The sequence below is a fragment of the Macaca thibetana genome, chromosome Y (genome assembly GCF_024542745.1).
Source record: "Macaca thibetana thibetana isolate TM-01 chromosome Y, ASM2454274v1, whole genome shotgun sequence".
Classification (NCBI taxonomy): domain Eukaryota; kingdom Metazoa; phylum Chordata; class Mammalia; order Primates; family Cercopithecidae; genus Macaca; species Macaca thibetana.
In genome coordinates, this window is record NC_065599.1 from 11,671,796 (window position 1) to 11,689,812 (window position 18,017).

The 18,017-nt window shown below is 45.6% G+C and overlaps 1 long non-coding RNA gene across 2 annotated transcripts; it reads left to right on the top strand.

The window, feature by feature from the left end:
- Positions 1–2,783: 2,783 nt before the first annotated feature.
- On the top strand, positions 2,784–14,822 carry LOC126947152 (uncharacterized). 2 transcript variants are annotated; one of them, XR_007722947.1, is made up of 3 exons: positions 2,784–4,413; positions 8,817–12,736; positions 14,567–14,822. It is a non-coding gene; the product is annotated as an uncharacterized LOC126947152 (long non-coding RNA). The 2 variants fall into 2 exon arrangements; XR_007722948.1 differs by having other exon boundaries at positions 2,795–4,413; positions 8,817–10,864.
- The last annotated feature ends 3,195 nt before the right edge of the window (positions 14,823–18,017 follow it).

Genomic DNA, 18,017 nt, shown 5'->3' on the forward strand with positions numbered 1-18,017 from the left:
TGTCATTGGAGCTGTCGTCGTCGTCTCCCCACAGCGAGAAAGCTTTTGCAAGTTTAATCTCATCATTGAGGAAGCTTTCAGAGACTTCAAAGAAAGTATTTGGTGCTGAGCTTTTCCCTTCCACCCAGTGAAGAATGTGCCCGCAGTGCTTGTAACAAAACAGTCTCTGTGGCCGGTGCCGTTCAGATCCCAACTTGGTATAAAAGCCGTGCCTCGGAGGAAACGCAACTGAGTTTTAAACATTCCCCTCTTTTTTTTTTTTTTTTTTTTTTTTTTTTTTTGGGTTTTTGGTTTTGTCATTTATTGTGTAGTAAAAGTCTACAACTGTTTAGTGATTTTGTTGTTTGGTAATTATCATATTATTCCATAAGCTTTTTCATAATCAGTGAGCTATAAAGATGAAACTGTATCCAATAGAAACTAAGCTTCTTAAAAAAAAAAATCTGACCTACTAGGTTTGTCTCCTAAAGACTGTCCTTTCTTTTATTTTGCTTGTTACTGCTTACTTGGTGATTTCCTTTGGAGAAAGGCTAGCCTTGCTCAGATTGGATTTTAGAAATTGTACCATTTGATACTCCTTCTCCTCTTCCTCCTCCTCCTTTTCCTTCTACTCCCTCTCCTTTTTCATCTTTTCTTGTTCTCCTTCTTCATTTACTTCTATTTCTCCTCCTCCCACTGTCCTTGTCCTCCTCCTCCCTCCCTTCTACCCTCTCCTCCTCCCCTCTCCTCCTCCTCCTTCCCTCTCCTCCTCCTCCTTCCCTCTCCTCCTCCTCCTTCCCTCTCCTCCTCCTCCTCCTCCTCTCCTCCTCCTCCTCCTCCTCTTCCCCTTCCCCTCTCCTCCTCCTTTCCTCTCCTCTTTCACCTCCTCCTCCTCCCTTCTCCTCCTTGTCCTCCCCTTTCCTCCTCCTCCTCTTCCTCTCTCCTCCTCCTCCTCTTCCTCTCTCCTCCTCCTCCTCTTCCTCTCTCCTCCTCCTCCTCTTCCTCTCTCCTCCTCCTTTCCTCTCCTCTTTCACCTCCTCCTCCTCCCTTCTCCTCCTCCTCCTCCCTTCTCCTCCTCCTCCTCCCTTCTCCTCCTCCTCCTCCCTTCTCCTCCTTGTCCTCCCCTCTCCTCCTCTTCCCTTCTCCTCCTTGTCCTCCCCTCTCCTCCTCCTCCTCTCCTCTTCCTCCTCTCCTCTTCTTTTCCTCCTCGCCTCTCCTCCTCCTCCTTCTACCCTCTCCTCCCACTTCTCTTTTTACTCCTCCTCCTTCTCCCCTCTCCTTCTTCTCCTCCTCTTTCTTCCTCCCCTCTCCTTCTCCTTCTCCTCCCCTCTCCTCTTCCTTCTTCTCCCCCTCCTTCTCTCCACCTCTCTCCTTTCCCTGCCCAGCCACACACACATACACCATAGCTTCTGGCTGTCTTCCCTTTCCTTCCAGTTCCAGGAACCATCCACTGATTCAAGAGAGAGGCTCAACAAGAACCATTTGTTGGAGCGACTTGGCCAGATGCTGAATTCTTAGTGGCTGATTCCCCTGGGATTTAGGTCCTTCCCCTGCCTTCTGCATCTGTCTTTCCCTGAGAGAACATCATCCCTGCTGGGTGACCAAGGTCTACCCAGCACGGAGCCCTCAGATAATGTCTCTAAACGTCTCCTTGAAGAGTGTGATGTTGGAGGTGAATTCAGCATCTGGGAGGGTGAGGCGCGTGACTCATTAAAATGGAGCCACATGGTGGTGGACCGTGAACCAGGACTGAAATAGCTCCTTGCTCTGCTAACTTTTCTTATCCTTTCCCTGGTGTGTTCCGGCTGGCAGCCCTCACCATATGCCAGCCAGCAGGTCAGTTGCACTGATGTCCGAAAACCTGGGTTGTGAGCAATGTACATGCTATGTGTGCATATCTACACACGTAGGTTACAAAGGCGACCAGCCACAGGTGGTCCCCATTGCTGGTTCTCTGGGTGACCCAGGTACATGTCCCTGAGTTTCATCCCCTTCCTTTTGAGAATTTAGTCAGGATGTGACATTCACCAGACTGAACACAGCAGCTGTGGCGTTTTGAAAGGGCAGCTCCAAGTCCAGATGGAACTGCAAAACCGGACGAAAAAATATGATTAAAGAAGGTACCCGTTAGAGTTGGCATAGCATATATATACGTAATATAAAATAAAAAATATATTATACCTATTTTATATTCATAATATAAAATATAAAAATATGTATTTGCTCTGTGTATATGTAAATATTACAAATATATAAAATATGTTTTATATTACGCATATATTAACTAAAATATGTATATTATGTACATATGTATTATATACTTATATTGCATATGTATTGTATACTTATGTATTATATACGTATATTATATTACATATGTATTATATTTATATTATATATTACATATGTATTATATATTAAATATATATTAAATATTTTATGTTATATATTAAATATGTTAGATATTAAATATATATTAAATATTTGTATATAGTATATATTAAATATATATTATATATTTTATATATATTTATATTAAATATAATACATATGTATTACATATATTTATATTATATTGCATATGTTATATAATGCTTATATAATATAGATATATTTTATTATAAAAATATATATTTTATACATACACAGACACATAAGAAATATATATATTTATTTCTACAGGTATACATATAGAAAATTACAACTTCTTTTTTTAGAGGTTGTTTAACTTTTTTTTTTTTTGAGACAGAGTCTTGCTCTGTCACCCAGGCTGGAGTGCAGTGGCACGATCTCAGCTCACTGCAAGCTCCGCTTCCTGGGTTCACGCCATTCTGCTGCCTCAGCCTCCCGAGTACCTGGGACTACAGGCGCCCACCACCATGCCCAGCTAATTTTTTTTTATTTTTTTAGTAGAGACGGGGTTTCACCGTGTTAGCCAGGATGGTCTCAATCTCCTGACCTCGTGATCTGCCTGCCTTGGCCTCCCAAAGTGCTGGGATTACAGGCGTGAGCCACCACGTCCAGCCTTTGCGTTTGTAACTCTGTCCTGCTTTCTGCATTCCAGAACCCCCAAGTAACACAGACCCTCTTCATAGGCTTATTTTGCTACTTAAGCATCTTATTTAGTGACAAGTCCTTTCGATTCTATTTTCTAATTTTTATTGGGTCAGATGCAATCGTCATATGACTTGTAACTATGCTTCCTAAATGTTGGCCACAAGTCCTTTAGGAAATTTATTGTCTTTCCACTAGTTTCTCACATTCTGTGTCTTGTCTTTTCGCTTTCTTCAGAGTATTTCTTTTTTGTGTGGCTTTTCCTCCCTCACTGGAAAACATCAGGCCTATGTAAGCACCTTATAAGCCGTAAAATTGCTTTTTCTGAATTTTGCAATTTAGATTTTGATTTTGACCATGAAAAAAAGACTTGTTGGCCGGGCGCGGTGGCCCACACCTGTCATCCCAACACTTTGGGAGGCCAAGGCGGATGGATCACAAGGTCAGGAGTTCAAGACCAGCCTGGCCAATACGGTGAAACCCCGTCTCTACTAAAAATACAAAAAAAAAAAAAAAAAATTAGCCAGGCGTGGTGGTGGGTGACTGTAGTCCCAGATACTCGGAAGGCTGAGGCAGGAGAATCTGTTGAATCCAGGAGGTGGAGGTTGCAGTGAGCCGAGATCACACTGCTGCACTCCAGCCTGGGTGACAAAGCAAGACTCCATCTCAAAAACAAAAGAAAAGAAAAGAAAAGAAAAAAAAAGAGAATCATCATAGTCCCTTGGCCTCCTGTAGAAGATACCATCGTTAAATGCAACTCATTTTTTTTTTTTTTGAGATTATAGAAGCCACAGCACGCAATGGTTTTGTATTTTGAGTTAATTTGTATCAAAGCTAGCAGGTTGAGGTTGCGATTCATTTTTTGATGTTGCTCACTGTGTGTCTCCTTGCTCCAGAAATTTCAGTGAAATGGATATTCCTCCTCCATTCAATTACTTTTGCTCCCTTGTCAAAAATTAGTCGGACATAATTCTAGGTATTTGTTTCTGGGTTCTCTATGCTGTTCCATTTATTTATGTGTCTTATCTTTGTTCTGTGCCATACTCTCTCCATTTTATCACAGCAATATAATAAGCCCAAAACGTGTGTGATCTCTGTCACTTAATTCTTTCTCAAAATGGTTTCGACTCGCTTTTCCATCGCTTTATACATGTTACAATAATCTTTTCTATGTATATTTTTAAAAAATTTCTAGGTATATTTTTTAAATGCTTGGATTTTTATATGAATTTTGTTTGTTTGTTTCTTGAGACGGATTCTCGCTCTGTAGCCCAGGCGCAGTCTTAGCTCACTGCAACCTCCACCTCCTGAGTTCAAGCAATTATTTCTGCCTCAGCCTCCCAAGTAGCTGGAATTACAGGCGCCTTCCACCACACCCAGGTAATTTTTGTATTTTTATTAGAGACGTGGTTTCATCGTGTTGGCCGGGCTGGTCTCAAACTCTTGACCTCAGGTGATCCGCCTGCCTCAGCCTCCCAAAGTGCTGGGATTGCAGGCGTGAGCCACTGCATCCAGCCTGAATTTTGTTAACTCTGTAAATCAGTTTATTGAGAACGGATCTCTTTACTGTAGTGAATGTGCTCCATGAACGTAGTGTGCCTTTCCTTTATTTGGGTCTTCTTTGATGTTTTTCATGAGAATTTTATAATTTTTATCATACAGAACTACATATGCTTGGAGAGATTTATATATAAGTATCTCATTCTCTTTGGAGCAATTTAAAATAGTTTGTTTTTTCTTTGAGACAGAGTCTCGCTCTGTAACCCAGGCTGGAGTACAATGACACGATCTCGGCTCTCTGCAACCTCCACCTCCTGGGTTCAAGTGATTCTCCTGCCTTAGCCTCCTGAGTAGCTGGGACTACAAGCACCTGCCACCTCGCCCAGCTAATTTTTTTGTATTTTCTGTGGAGACCGGGTTTCACCATGTTGGCCAGGCTGGTCTCAAACTGCTGAACTCAGATGATCCACTCGCCTCGGCCTCCCAAAGTGCTGGGATTACAGGCGTGAGCCACCACACCCGGCCTAAAATAGTATCATATTTTGTATTTTGGTTTCCCCTTGTTCATTGTCACTGTATAGAAATACAATGGATTTTTATACATGTATCTTGTATCCTGTGAACGTATTGAGCTCATTTATTAGTTCTAGAAAGTTCTTTTCCAGATTATTTGACATTTTCTTTTTTTTTTTTTTTTTTTTTGAGACGGAGTCTCACGCTGTCGCCCAGGCTGGAGTGCGGTGGCGCGATCTCAGCTCACTGCAAGCTCCGCCTCCTGGGTTCACGCCATTCTCCTGCCTCAGCCTCCTGAGTAGCTGGGACTACAGGCGCCTGCCACCGCGCCCGGCTAATTTTTTGTATTTTTAGTAGAGACGGGGTTTCACTGTGGTCTCGGTCTCCTGACCTTGTGATCCGCCCGCCTCGGCCTCCCAAAGTGCTGGGATTACAGGTGTGAGCCACCGCGCCCGGCCTTTTATTTGACATTTTCTATCAAGACAATTGTATCATCTTCAAATAGAGACAATTTTTTTCCTTTTTTTCCATGAGGGTTTGTTTTTACTCTTTGACTATTGTTTGTATATTTCGAATTCTTCATAATGATTTTTTTAAAGCCAAATGATGTTTGGATCCTTCATATACTTCCCTGGACCCCATCCTGGAAAATCCCTCAAGTTATCCTCAGGTCAGGGGTCTTCAAGGAGCAGGTGCTTTAAACGCTGCTCCGTGACCACGTGACTGACCCAACCCTTGCAGATGCTTCCAGAAAATATATGTCTTTAGTCTTTTGCTGAAACTTTTAATCAATTCACCAGTTTAAAAGTTTTTATTCATAATGTAAATAAACCAGAGCTTCCCTGTGACTTTTTCCGTTTATAGTCAAAGCTGTACACACTGAGCCCAGTGCCTTTTAATGCTTTCTGCTTTGCCAAAACCACCTTTTTTTTTCTGCCTATTTAAACATCATCGTCAGGGCCGGGCCTGGTGGCTCACACCTGTCATCCCAGCACTTTGGGAGGCTGAAGCAGGCAGATCACGAGGTCAGGAGTTCGAGACCAGCCTGGCCAATATGGTGAAACCCCATCTCTACTAAAAATACAAAAATTAGCGGAGTGTAGTGGCGGGCGCCTCTAGTCCCAGCTACTCAGGAGGCTGAGGCAGGAGAAGCATTTGAACCCGGGAGGCGGAGGTTGCAGTGAACCAAGATCGTGCCATTGCACCCCAGCCTGGGCCACAGCGCGGGACTCCGTCTCAAAACAAGAAACAAAAAACATCATTGTCAATATTCATCTTCGGTTTGAGCCTCCGTTTCTTTCTCCTTTAAATGAAGTTACTTAAGAGCAGATGTTTTTCAGCACTTTATTCCTCCTTCCCAGTTCTCTTTGTTTCTCCTGCTTGATTAAAAATCTTAAATAATACCCATCATATTGGCACCAGACTCTCGTTGCCGAAACCTCATTTGGCTAAGCTGGTGCTGTGATCTCCCGGGTCTCCTAATGACCTGCTTCAGCGTGCGCCCCTCGGTGTGTGCGGAGGAAGCTGTGTCCCTCACGTTGATCGGTCAGAAACGAACACAACAGCTCCTCTGCCAGTACACGATGCCCCGGGCTGGGCTCTACCTGTCGGCTCCCTGAGGGAAGGTGGCTATGCCATTTCTCATGCTGCCTTCTTGAATAGTACCCAGAGTGCATCCACAAAATAATGCTGTGGCATGCTGAATTACAGCCCCGTCGTATACAGGTCCTTATCCTTAAAACCCATGAATAGCCTGTAATGAGGCTGAGGTGGGTGGATCACCTGAGGTGAGGAGTTCAAGACCAGCCTGGCCCACATGGCGACACCCCGTCTCTACTAAAAATATACAAATTGGCCGGGCGTGGTGGCTCACGCCTGTAATCCCAGCACTTTGGGAAGCCGAGGCGGGTGGATCACAAGGTCAGGAGATTGAGACCATCCTGGCTAACGCAGTGAAACCCCATCTCTACTAAAAATACAAAAAAAAAAAAAAATTAACTGGGCGTGATGGCGGGCACCTGCAGTCCCAGCTACTCAGGAGGCTGAGGCAGGAGAATGGCATGAACCCAGGAGGTGGAGGTTGCAGTGATTCAAGATTGCGCCACTGCACTCCAGCCTGGGCAACAGAGCAAGACTCCATCTCAAAAAAAAAAAAAAAAAGAGGAAAAAAGAAAATTAGCTGGCTGTGGTGGTGCGAGCCTGTAATCCTGGCCACTCAGGATGCCAAGGCAGGAGAATCGCTTGAACCCGGGAAGTGGAGGTTGCAGTGAGCCGAGATCACGCCACTGCACTCCAGCTTGGGTGACAGAGCCAGACTTCATCTCAAAAACAAAGATAAGCAAACAAACAACACCACTAAAACACGAATAGGGTTACATTATATGGTAACAGACTTTAAAGATGCAGTTCAGTTAATGATCTTGAGATGGGAGGATGATATTGGATTATTGACGTGGATCCTCAATGTCATCATAAACACGAATAGGGTTACATTACATGGTAACAGACTTTAAAGATGCAGTTCAGTTAATGATCTTGAGATGGGAGGATGATATTGGATTATTGACGTGGATCCTCAATGTCATCATAAACACGAATAGGGTTACATTACATGGTAACGGACTTTAAAGATGCAGTTCAGTTAATGATCTTGAGATGGGAGGATGATACTGGATTATTGACGTGGATCCTCAATGTCATCATCAGCATCTTTCTAAGAAGGAGGCAGAGGGAGACTGGACTAGCAAGAGAGTACACGATGTCAGGACTAAAACGAGGTACGATGTTGCTGGCTTTGAAGACGGAGGAACGGGCGACAGGCCGAGAAATGAAAGGAACACAGCTCTGAAAGCTGCACAACGCAAAGGAACAGCTCCTCCCCTAGAGCCTCCGGAAGAGACACTGCCTGCTGACACCGTGATTTTAGCCCAGGGAGGCTCATTGTTGTAGTTCTGACCTCTAGAACTGTAGGACCATATACTAGTGTTGTTTCAGCCCGATAAATGATAACTTATTACAGCAGATAGCGCTTCCTGTAGCCAACCTTACTGAGACTTCAGTTGGAGCCTGTTTGGACAATGTGATAATTGGAGATCTCCCCTTGCCATCAAAGTGACAGCTTTCAGCCTGCTGTTGGGGAAGAGATGATGGCTGCCCACGGGGTCTGCCTTCCATCACAGGCTTCTATGCAAAGAGGTTTTGTTTGTGTCTTTGATGATGATGTTTGAGACAGAATCTCACTCTGTCACCCAGGCTGGAGTGCAGTGGTGCGATCTCGGCTCACTGCAACCTCCGCCTCCCGAGTTCAAGGGATTCTCTTGCCTCAGCCTCCTGAGTAGCTGAGACTACAGGCGCCCGCCACCAAGCCTGGCCAATTTTTGCATTTTTAGTAGAGACGGGGTTTTACCATATTGGCCAGGCTGGTCTCGAATGCCTGACCTCAGATGATCCACCCACTTCAGCCTTCCAAGGTGCTGGGATGACAGGCATGAGCCACCACACCCGGCCTATATGCAAGGAGTTTCTAAGAAAGAGCGTGTTCAAGGAAGAGCATCAGGTAACGTGTTTTGAGAACTCACAACCTGCAGAGGCAGCAGTAAACGTGTCTGATGCACTTTTCTGAGAATGTTCAATTGAGTTAGTGTAAGAATCCCACCATTCCGGGTTCCCATGTCCTCTAACGTAGACATACCACCTCTGGCTTTGCAGAAGAAACCATCTGCAATAGAAATGACAGCAATGTCCATATTATCATTCCCTCTTATCATTAGAACAGCTGATGCCTCTGGAACTGCGCGTACCGGATTGAATCCTCACAAAGGGAAAGTCGGAGATTGGAGATCAGCCTCATCTGCAAGGTCAGGCAGGAGTCGTGTACCAGCTAAGCACTGACTCCAACCTGCGTGGATCTCACCGCAAAGCACAGGCTAATGTTAACCCCCAGGCCATTTTCATGTGGATCCAGTCTCTGGGACACATCGCGTGTCATTTACATCAAGACTGAGCTTGCAGGAGGGAGGTTTTATCCTGACAGGACAGACCTTCTGGGTGTTCAGGCTAATCTCCAACCATTACCTCCACTCAGGTGTGTGTGGTAAATCCCCAGTTTCTAGGAGCCCCGTGTCACTCTGACCTAATTCACTTGCTCCCTACGTACTCTCTGGCTGCGTCTGTTTTGTGTTGCTGTGAAGGAATCTCTGAGGCTGGATAATTTATAAAGAAAAGAGGTTTATTTGGCTCATGATTCTGCTGGCTGGAAAGTTCAAGATTGGACATGTGCATCTGGTAAGGGCCTCGGGCTGCTTCCACTCAGAGCGAGAGAGTGTATTCCTCTGTTTTCACACTGCTGATAAAGCCACACCCGAGACTGAGGTTGTTTTGGACTTACCGGTCCACATGTCCAGGGAAGCCTCACAATCATGGTGGAAGGCAAGGAGGAGCAAGTCACGTTTTACATGGATGGCAGCAGATCTCGTGAGACCCGTCCGTTATCATGAGAACAACATGAGGAAGACCCGCCCCCATAATTCAGTCATCTCCCATTGGATCCCTCCCACAACCCATGGGAATGATGGGAGCTAGAAGATGCGATTTGGGTGGGGACACAGAGAGGAAGGGGAGCCGGGTGTGCAGGGACCACATGTAGAGACAGGACACAAGAGAGAGCGAGCGAGAGAGAGTGGGGAGCGTCCAGGCTCTTTGGAACAGCCAGCTTTCGTGGGAACTCATAAGAGAGACACTCTCAAGGATGAACACTAATCTGTGCATGAGGAATCCACTCCCGTGACCCAAACACCTCCCATTACTCCCCACTTTCAGCATTGGTGATGAAACTTCAGCACGAGGTATGGAGGGGTACAAACATCCCAACCATAGCATTTCTGAAACCATGCAATGAAACCATCATTGTCATAGCAACTCTCAGAAAAGCAGCTCTGAAGTGGGAACGATGCATTCTCTGCCTCTCACCAGCATCATGATTTTCAGACTCTGGAAATTTTGCTTTTGCCTGTTGTGGGTTTGCTTTGTCTTTTCAATAAATGTATCTCTAGCAACAACAAGTGGCTTCTCCCTTGTGAATGCCTTACGAGAAGTGAGGTAAACACAGTGTAGTGGAAATATCGGGATGCAGCAGGAGCGCCTCAGAAAATGAGATCCTGTCCTCCAATATCTCCTTTCATCATTGGTGCTGGTGCGATTCATCTGTCCTTGCTTTGCAGTAGAGATGTAAACAAATTTCAAACCCAACGGGCATCCCTGGTTGCTCCCTCCCCTCTGTCCAGTTAGTGACGCTGTGAGCCATCCTCCTTTTTTTCCGGTCCTAGCGGTCTAGCAGGAGACAGCATGCCTGAGTCTGGAGAAATCCCACTGGAAGAGACCTGCATGGTGAAGAACGTCCTGACTCCTCCCAAGAAAGACAAATGGCAGTCTTCTAAGGTACTGGCCGATGATGGAGCTCCCATTAGTCAGACGCATGTGCCCCAGACTTGGAATCAGGCACAAGAACATGGCTATAGTCTGGATGATGGTGCCTCTGCCAAATTCACGTGTCGGAACTTAACCCCCCAGATAATGGGTATTAGGAAGCGTGGGCCATCAGGAGGTAGGATGACTGCCCTCATGCATGAGCTTGACAGATTCTGCTGGCTCCTTCTGCCCCTCTGCCATGTGAGAACACCAGGAAAGCACCATCTCTGAAGCAGAGATAGAGCAAGCCCTCAGCAGACACTACGCAGCCCTCAGCAGATGGAGGCTGAGAACTGGGAGAAGGGTCTTTATTGCTTGAGCTTATGGATGGCAGGAGGCATCGGGGTCTAAGGTGAGACTCCTTGTGTTTGAATCTTCCATGTATCCTAAAAAGTCATGAAAGGAACGAGACTCTGTTCACACACTCTTTCAAGTTTCTTTTCTTCTTCCTCTTCTTCCTTCTTCCTTCTTCTTCTTCTTTCTTCTTCCTCTTTCTTCTTCTTTCTTCTTCCTCCCCTTCTTTCTTCTTCCCCTTCTTCTTCCTTCCCCTTCCCCTCTTTTTTCTTCTTTCTTCTTCTTCTTCTTTTGTTTGAGATGGAGTCTTGCTCCGTCGCCCAGGCTGGAGTGCAGTGGCGTGATCTCGGCTCACTGCAACCTCCGTCTCCCGGGTTCAAGTGATGCTCCTGCCTCAGCCTCCCAAGTATCTGGGACTCCAGCGCCTGCCACCACACCCGGCTCATTTTTGTATTTTTACTAGAGACGGGGTTTCACCGTGTTAGCCAGGATGGTCTTGATCTCTTGACCTCGTGATCCACCCGCCTCAGCCTCCCAAAGTACTGGGATGACAGGCGTGAACCACCGCACCTGGCTCCTAGTTCCCTCTTCTATAAAATGTAGGAATGATAATATAGGTTGACCGTTCCTCATCTGGAAGTCCAAAACCTGAAATGCTCCAAAATCTGAAACTATTTGAGCACCAGCGTGGTGCCACAAGTGGAAAATTACAATGATATACTAAGGTGGTATGTGTCAGGATGTTCATTGATGAAGGATAAGGAACTCTTGATCTTATGTGCAAAGTCACAGTCAAAATGCAGTCAAAACTTTGTTATATGCACAAAATTGTTAAAATGTATAAAATTACCTCAGGTCATCTGTATAAGACGCTTATGAGGCCGGGCGTGGTGGCTCATGCTTGTAACTCCAGCACTTTGGGAGGCCGAGGCGGGTGAATCATTTGAGGTCAGGGGTTCGAGACCAGCCTGACCAACATGGTGAAACCCTGTCTCCACTAAAAATTCAAAAAAATTAGCCAGGTGTGGCAGCATGCACCTGTCATCCCAGCTACTGGGAGGCTGAGGTAGGAGAATCCCTTAAACCTAGGAGGCGGAGGTTGCAGTGAGCTGAGATCGTGCCACTGCACTCCAGCCTGGGTGCCAGAGCAAGACTCTATCTCAAAAAAAAAAAAAAAAAGAAAAAGATGCATGTGAAACATAAACAAATTTTGCATTTAGAAAAGAGCCCAATCCCAAGATATCTCATTAAATATACAAATATAACAAAATCTGAAAAAAAATGTTTGAAACACTTCCAGTCCCAGGCATTTCAGATAAAAGATCCTCAACCTGTATTAACTTTCTGGTTTTCTGAGAAAATGAAATGAATTGTTTTAAATCAAGAATTGGACACAGGGCTTGGTTCTTAGTAAGTGCTCAGAATGTTCTTGTCATTCTTATTATAGTCCTCAACAATCCTAACGATTATTCAGTATTTCTCCTACTTGTCAAGAGCAGGAACAAATTCAATCTTTTCCATGTATGCACTCCTCTTCGTTTGCTGATTTCTCTATAAAATACCCATGCACTTTTTTTCCCCCAATAGGTTTTTGGGCCCATCTGCTCTTTGTTTTGCAGAAGGGAATTAGAAGAAATTAGGCTGGCATCACCAAAAGTCTTTTCTCTCTTTGAAAATTATTCTTATTTTCCACCAGTCTCTGACAGCATCTTTATCTTCACCGAAAAGAATCCATGTGGAAAATGCCTTCCCTTCCACACAGTTCACTGGAGACATGTGAAAACCTGCAACTGACATTCCTGGCTTTACTCAAGTTTCTGAGGAAAGGGCTCAGCAGAGAAATAATTCCTTCCAGGGACTTTAGGCTATGACCTTGGGAACTGAAATCTGGAGACAAAGGGAACGGGTGTTTGCCTTCACCTCATGAAAGGTGAATGATGTTCTGCGGTTGCAATGGCTTATGTATTTCCTTCCTTCCTTCCTTTCCTTCCTTCCTTCCTTCCCTTCTTCCTTTCCTTTCCCCTTCCTTCCTTCTTCCTTCCTTCCCTCCTTCCTTCCTTCTCTCTCTTTTTCTCTTTTTTTTTCTCTTTCTTCTTTCTTTTCTCTTTTCTTTCTTTTTGAGACAGTTTCCTTCCTTCCTTCCTTCTTGTTCCTGTTTCTTTCTTTTTCTTTTTTTTTGAAACAGAATCCCTTCCTTCCTTCCTCCCTCCCTCCCTCCCTCCCTCCCTCCCTTCCTTCCTCTTCTTTAAGACAGAGTTGGGAGGGAGTCTCGCTCTGTTGCCCCGGCTGGAGTACAGTGGCACGATCTCAGCTCACTGCAAGCTCCGCCTCCCAGGTTCATACCATTCTCCTGCCTCAGCCTCCCTAGTACCTGGGACTACAGGTGCCCGCCACCATGCCTGGCTAATTTTTTGTATTTTTAGTAGAGATGGGGTTTCACCGTGTTTGCCAGGATGGTCTCGAACTCCTGACCTCGTGATCCGCCCACCTCGGCCTCCCAAAGTGCTGGGATGACAGGCGTGAGCCACCGCGCCTGGCTGTCACTGGCCATTTTTAATTTTTTGTTTTCTTTTTTCAGATGGAGTCTCACTCTGTCACCCAGGCTGGAGTGCAGTGCTGCAATCTCTGCTCACTGCAACCTCCACCTCCTGGGTTCAAGCGATTCTCTTGCCTCAGCCTCCCAAGTGACTGGGACTACAGGTGCCTGCCACCACGCCCAGCTAATTTTTGTATTTTTAGTAGAGACAGGGTTTCACCATGTTGGCCAGGCTGGTCTCGAACTCCTGACCTCAGGTAATCCGCCCACCTTGGACTCCCAAAGCGTTGGGATTACAGGTGTGAGCCACCACACCCGGCCCATTTTAAATTATTGTAGTATTCTATTTTTAAACTCACATCCCTTAAACGTATTTAGTTCTTATTTTTAGTCACCGCCAACACTAGGACATAAAACCATAATAACTTCAGCAGTTTATAAAACCCTTGACATTTGAACACCTGTAGGAACCAATCATCTGAGATTATTTAAACCACACTTATTTGAAATTAGAGAATGAATTGCAGAATCCCTTTAGAACTGTGGACTTCTTCAGCCCAGAGGTTATCGATTCTTTATCTACTTTATCTACCGTCTTATCAGTCAGCGGGAAATAAATCCGCATTTGTTGAACAACCTGCTGACCAAATTAATGAATATGCCTTGGTGCTTTCTTGCAATTCTGTGGCTTAATTAAGGATCTTTAAAAATATTAGTTTTTCGGCTGGGCGCGGTGGCTCACGCCTGTCATCCCAACACTTTGGGAGGCCGAGGCGGGTGGATCACCTGAGGTCGGGAGTTCGAGACCAGCCTGACCAACATGGTGAAACCCCGTCTCTACCAAAAATACAAAATTAGGCATGTTGGTGCATGCCTGTAGTCCCAGCTACTTGGGAGGCTGAGGCAGGAGAATCATTGAACCTGGGAGGCGGAGGTTGCGGTGAGCTGAGATTGTGCCATTATACTCTAGCCTGGGCAACAAGACTGAAACTTCATCTCAAAAAAAAAAAAAAGTAGTCTTTCATCCAGTTTTTTAAATAAAAAACTTGATGAAAAAATACTAGTTTTCCATGCCGTTTTTTAAGAAATTGGTGGTCTATATCAAAAGATAGGAGCTGGAGCATATAAATACATAGAATAGCAGGGGGCTTTTCTGTTCTTTATTGATTGTGCTTGTTTGTTTTCGATGCCCTCTGACACAGTAAGTGACCTTTCTCTACCCAGACAATGCTTCACTGTATACCAGCTCATACAACGAGAAGAAGTTCGCACGGGCACGCCAGCACGATCTTCAGAATCCCTGTGGGTAAACACAATGACCCTGCCGGCTTTTGAGACCAGACGCCAAGAACTTATTCTTTCCCTGATACTATTGTTCCTCCTAATGTCTTTGACATTGGAATTCGATTGAGAAAAAACGAGAGAGCGAGGGGGGATGCTGGTGGCGTTTGACAATTTGTTAAGGAGTGAGTATCAAAAACTACTTACTACAGAAGTAGAAATTTCAGAGGGTAGCTCTAAACCCAACTGTTCCAGTAGGATACCCGCTTTACGAGGGGAGGAGGGGGGATCTTAAAAGCCTCACAGTTCAGTTGGGTCTTAAGAGTCTCACAGGTGGGTCAGGTGCGGTGGCTCACGCCTGCAAAACCAGCACTTTGGGAGGCCGAGGAGGGTGGATCACCTGAGGTCAGGAGTTCAAGACCAGCCTGACCAACATGGTGAAACCCCGTCTCTACTAAAAATACAAAAATTAGCCGGGCGTGGTGGCAGGCGCCTGTAGTCCCAGCTACTCGGGAGGCTGAGGCAGAAGAATTGCTTGAACCTGGGAGGCCGAGGTTGGATTGCACCACTGCACTCCAGCCTGGGTGACAGAGCAAGACTCCGTCTTTAAAAAAAAAAAAAAGAGTCTCACAGCTCATCAGGGTTCTTGCACGAGACGATGAGGATAAGGGTAGGTGAGCACGCGGAAAGGGTGAGAACAGGTCATTTGTGTTGGAGAAAAGAAGAAAGACAGAAAAGCCGGAAGACCGCCTGGGAAGTCAACCTGCCCCAGCAGATACAAAACTACAGCCAGCAGAAGCCGTCATAGACCCCTGACCTGTGCACAGCTTTTTCCATCCTTTATTTAAATAGAACGCTGCCTTTGAAAAAAAGTTTTAATAAACATGAAAATCATAAATCCTTATTTACGTAAATAATATATCCTGGTCTTATTCTTAGAACCACTGATTTTTCACGGCTCATTAAGAAAGCTGGGCGCGGTGGCTCACACGCCTGTCATCCCAGCACTTAGGTGGGCAGATCACGAGGCCAGGAATTCGAGACCAGCCTGACCAACACGGTGAAACCCCGTCTCTACTAAAATACAAAAAAATTAGCCAGGCGTGGTGGCGGGCACTTGTAGTCCCAGCGACTCGGGAGGCTGAGGCAGGAGAATCGCTTGAACCCGGGAGGTGGAGGTTACGGTGAGCCGAGATCGCGCCACTGCACTCCAGCCTGGGTAACAGAGCAAGACTCCGTCTCAAAATAAATAAACAAAGAAATAAATACACATAAAGAACTTGGTCCTCAGTCAGTCGGTGGCAGGATAGAATCTCCAGGGGCCCCTCTTTTCTTACCCGGTCATGAAAATTTAGCCATCAGAGAGGGGTCAGAACGGCCGACTTCTCACACGCCCGGAAGGCTGAGAATACCTTTATGCTTGTTTTCCCTCCTCCTCAGCGAGTATGCCCATTGCTACTTTCTAAGTGTCTTGGAGATGTTTATATTACAGTTTTGCATTTTGTGACAAGTTCCATAGAGTCTGCTTTTGGCCAGGAGCCTGGTAACCTACCTTCCTCACACGACATCTCAGGCCTGTTCACAGCCACTGAGTCCACACCGTGTTTTAAACACCCGGCATTGAGTAGAAGCTCAGCCGTGGAAAGCAATTCTTTTCCTCACGGCTTTGCCCTCCAGTGACACACAAGGCAGATTTCATGTGCAAGACACGTGGATTTCCGCAAGATACAATTAATACTGTGTCACTTTCTGCTCTGAAAGTTGCCTTTGTTGATTGCACTGCAAAATTGAAAGTTGGCAAGGTGAGAAGTAGTTTCCTGTGACAATACATTGTGATTTTTTTTTTTTTCTGTAAGAAATTTAAGATGACAGCCAGGCGTGGTGGATCCTGCCTGTCATCAGCACTTTGGGAGGCCGAGGCGGGCGGATCACCTGAGGTGGGGAGTTCAAGACCAGCCTGGCCAACATGGTGAAACCCCATCTCTATCAAAAATATAAAGACTTACCTGGGTGTGGTGGCGTCATCCCAGCGACTCGGGAGGCTGAGGCAGGAAAATCGCTGGAACCCGGGAGGCGGAGGTTGCAGTGAGCTGAGATCGCACCACTGCCCTCCAGCCTGGGCAACACAGCAAGACTCCACCTAAAAAAAAAAAAAAAAAAATTTCAGATGAGATGACGGCTAAAGTTTTAGGAACAAGGAGTGAGACAGCTATGGGGGAAATCCCACTGTTTAAATGTAGGGAAGAGGTGAAGAAAAGGGAGAGGAAGCAAGGAGCCCAGAAACACACAGCAAGCAGACACGCCCAAGTTCAGAAAGAGTCTGAAAAGGTTCACTTGCTTCGTTCCAAGAAAAACCCGAATGTACCTGGATTCAGAGAAGTCGTTTAGTCCATGATTTGATTTTTTTTTTTTTTTTTTTTTTTTTTTTTTTTTTTTTGAGACAGTGTCTTGCTCTGTCTCCCAGGCTGAAGTACAGTGGCGTGATCTCAGCTCACTGCAACCTCTGCCTCCTGGGTTCAAGCAATTCTCCTGCCTCAGCCTCCCCAGTAGCTGGGATTACAGGCACCCGCCACCACAGCCGGCTAATTTTTGTATTTTTTGTAGAGATGGGGTTTCACCATGTTGGCCAGGCTGGTCTCGAACTCCCGACCTCAGGTGATCCACCTGCCTTGGTCCCCCAAAGTGCCGGGATTATAGGCATGAGCCACCAACCTGGCTAATTTTTGTATTTTTAGTAGACATGGGGTTTCAGCATGTTGGCCAGGCTGGTGTTGAACTCCTGACCTCAGGCGATCTACCCGCCTCAGCCTCCCAAAGTGCTGGGATGACAGGCGTGAGGCACCGCGCCCGGCCAGAGGCTGTGAGTTTCTGATGTGAATTTTTGTTTTGACTTCATATGTGCTACGGACAAATGTATCCCCCTTTGATGACTGTAAATTCCTTCTCTAGTCATTTTCTTCTCAGATCTTAGCAAGCCTTTTTTTTTTTTTTTTTTTTTTTGATGTTAACCCTTGTCTCTTTGAGCCAAATCAAATACATTAATTATTGGAGCCAGGAGAACGGTTATAAAAGGGTCTGGGACAAGGATTAACATTCTCCTTTTCTTGGCTGGTCTCTTTTGTCCTGAAATCTTTCTTTGACTCATTCATAGTAAAATACGTATTTTTCACACTCCTCCCTTCCTTTAGCAAACGCCAGAGGCTTCAATGCATTGAGAGCAGACGCTTCTCATTATTTGTAATTATCCCCTCAGCCGAATGCAAGAAGAGGGTCCTGTGGGTAAAGCAGGCTGTTCATGAAAACGCCAGCGTTTTTATCACCATCGATACCATCTCCGCTCTTTGCTCCACTCCCCCGACGATCCTGGCTTCCCCCAGCAGGATAATTACTGGGT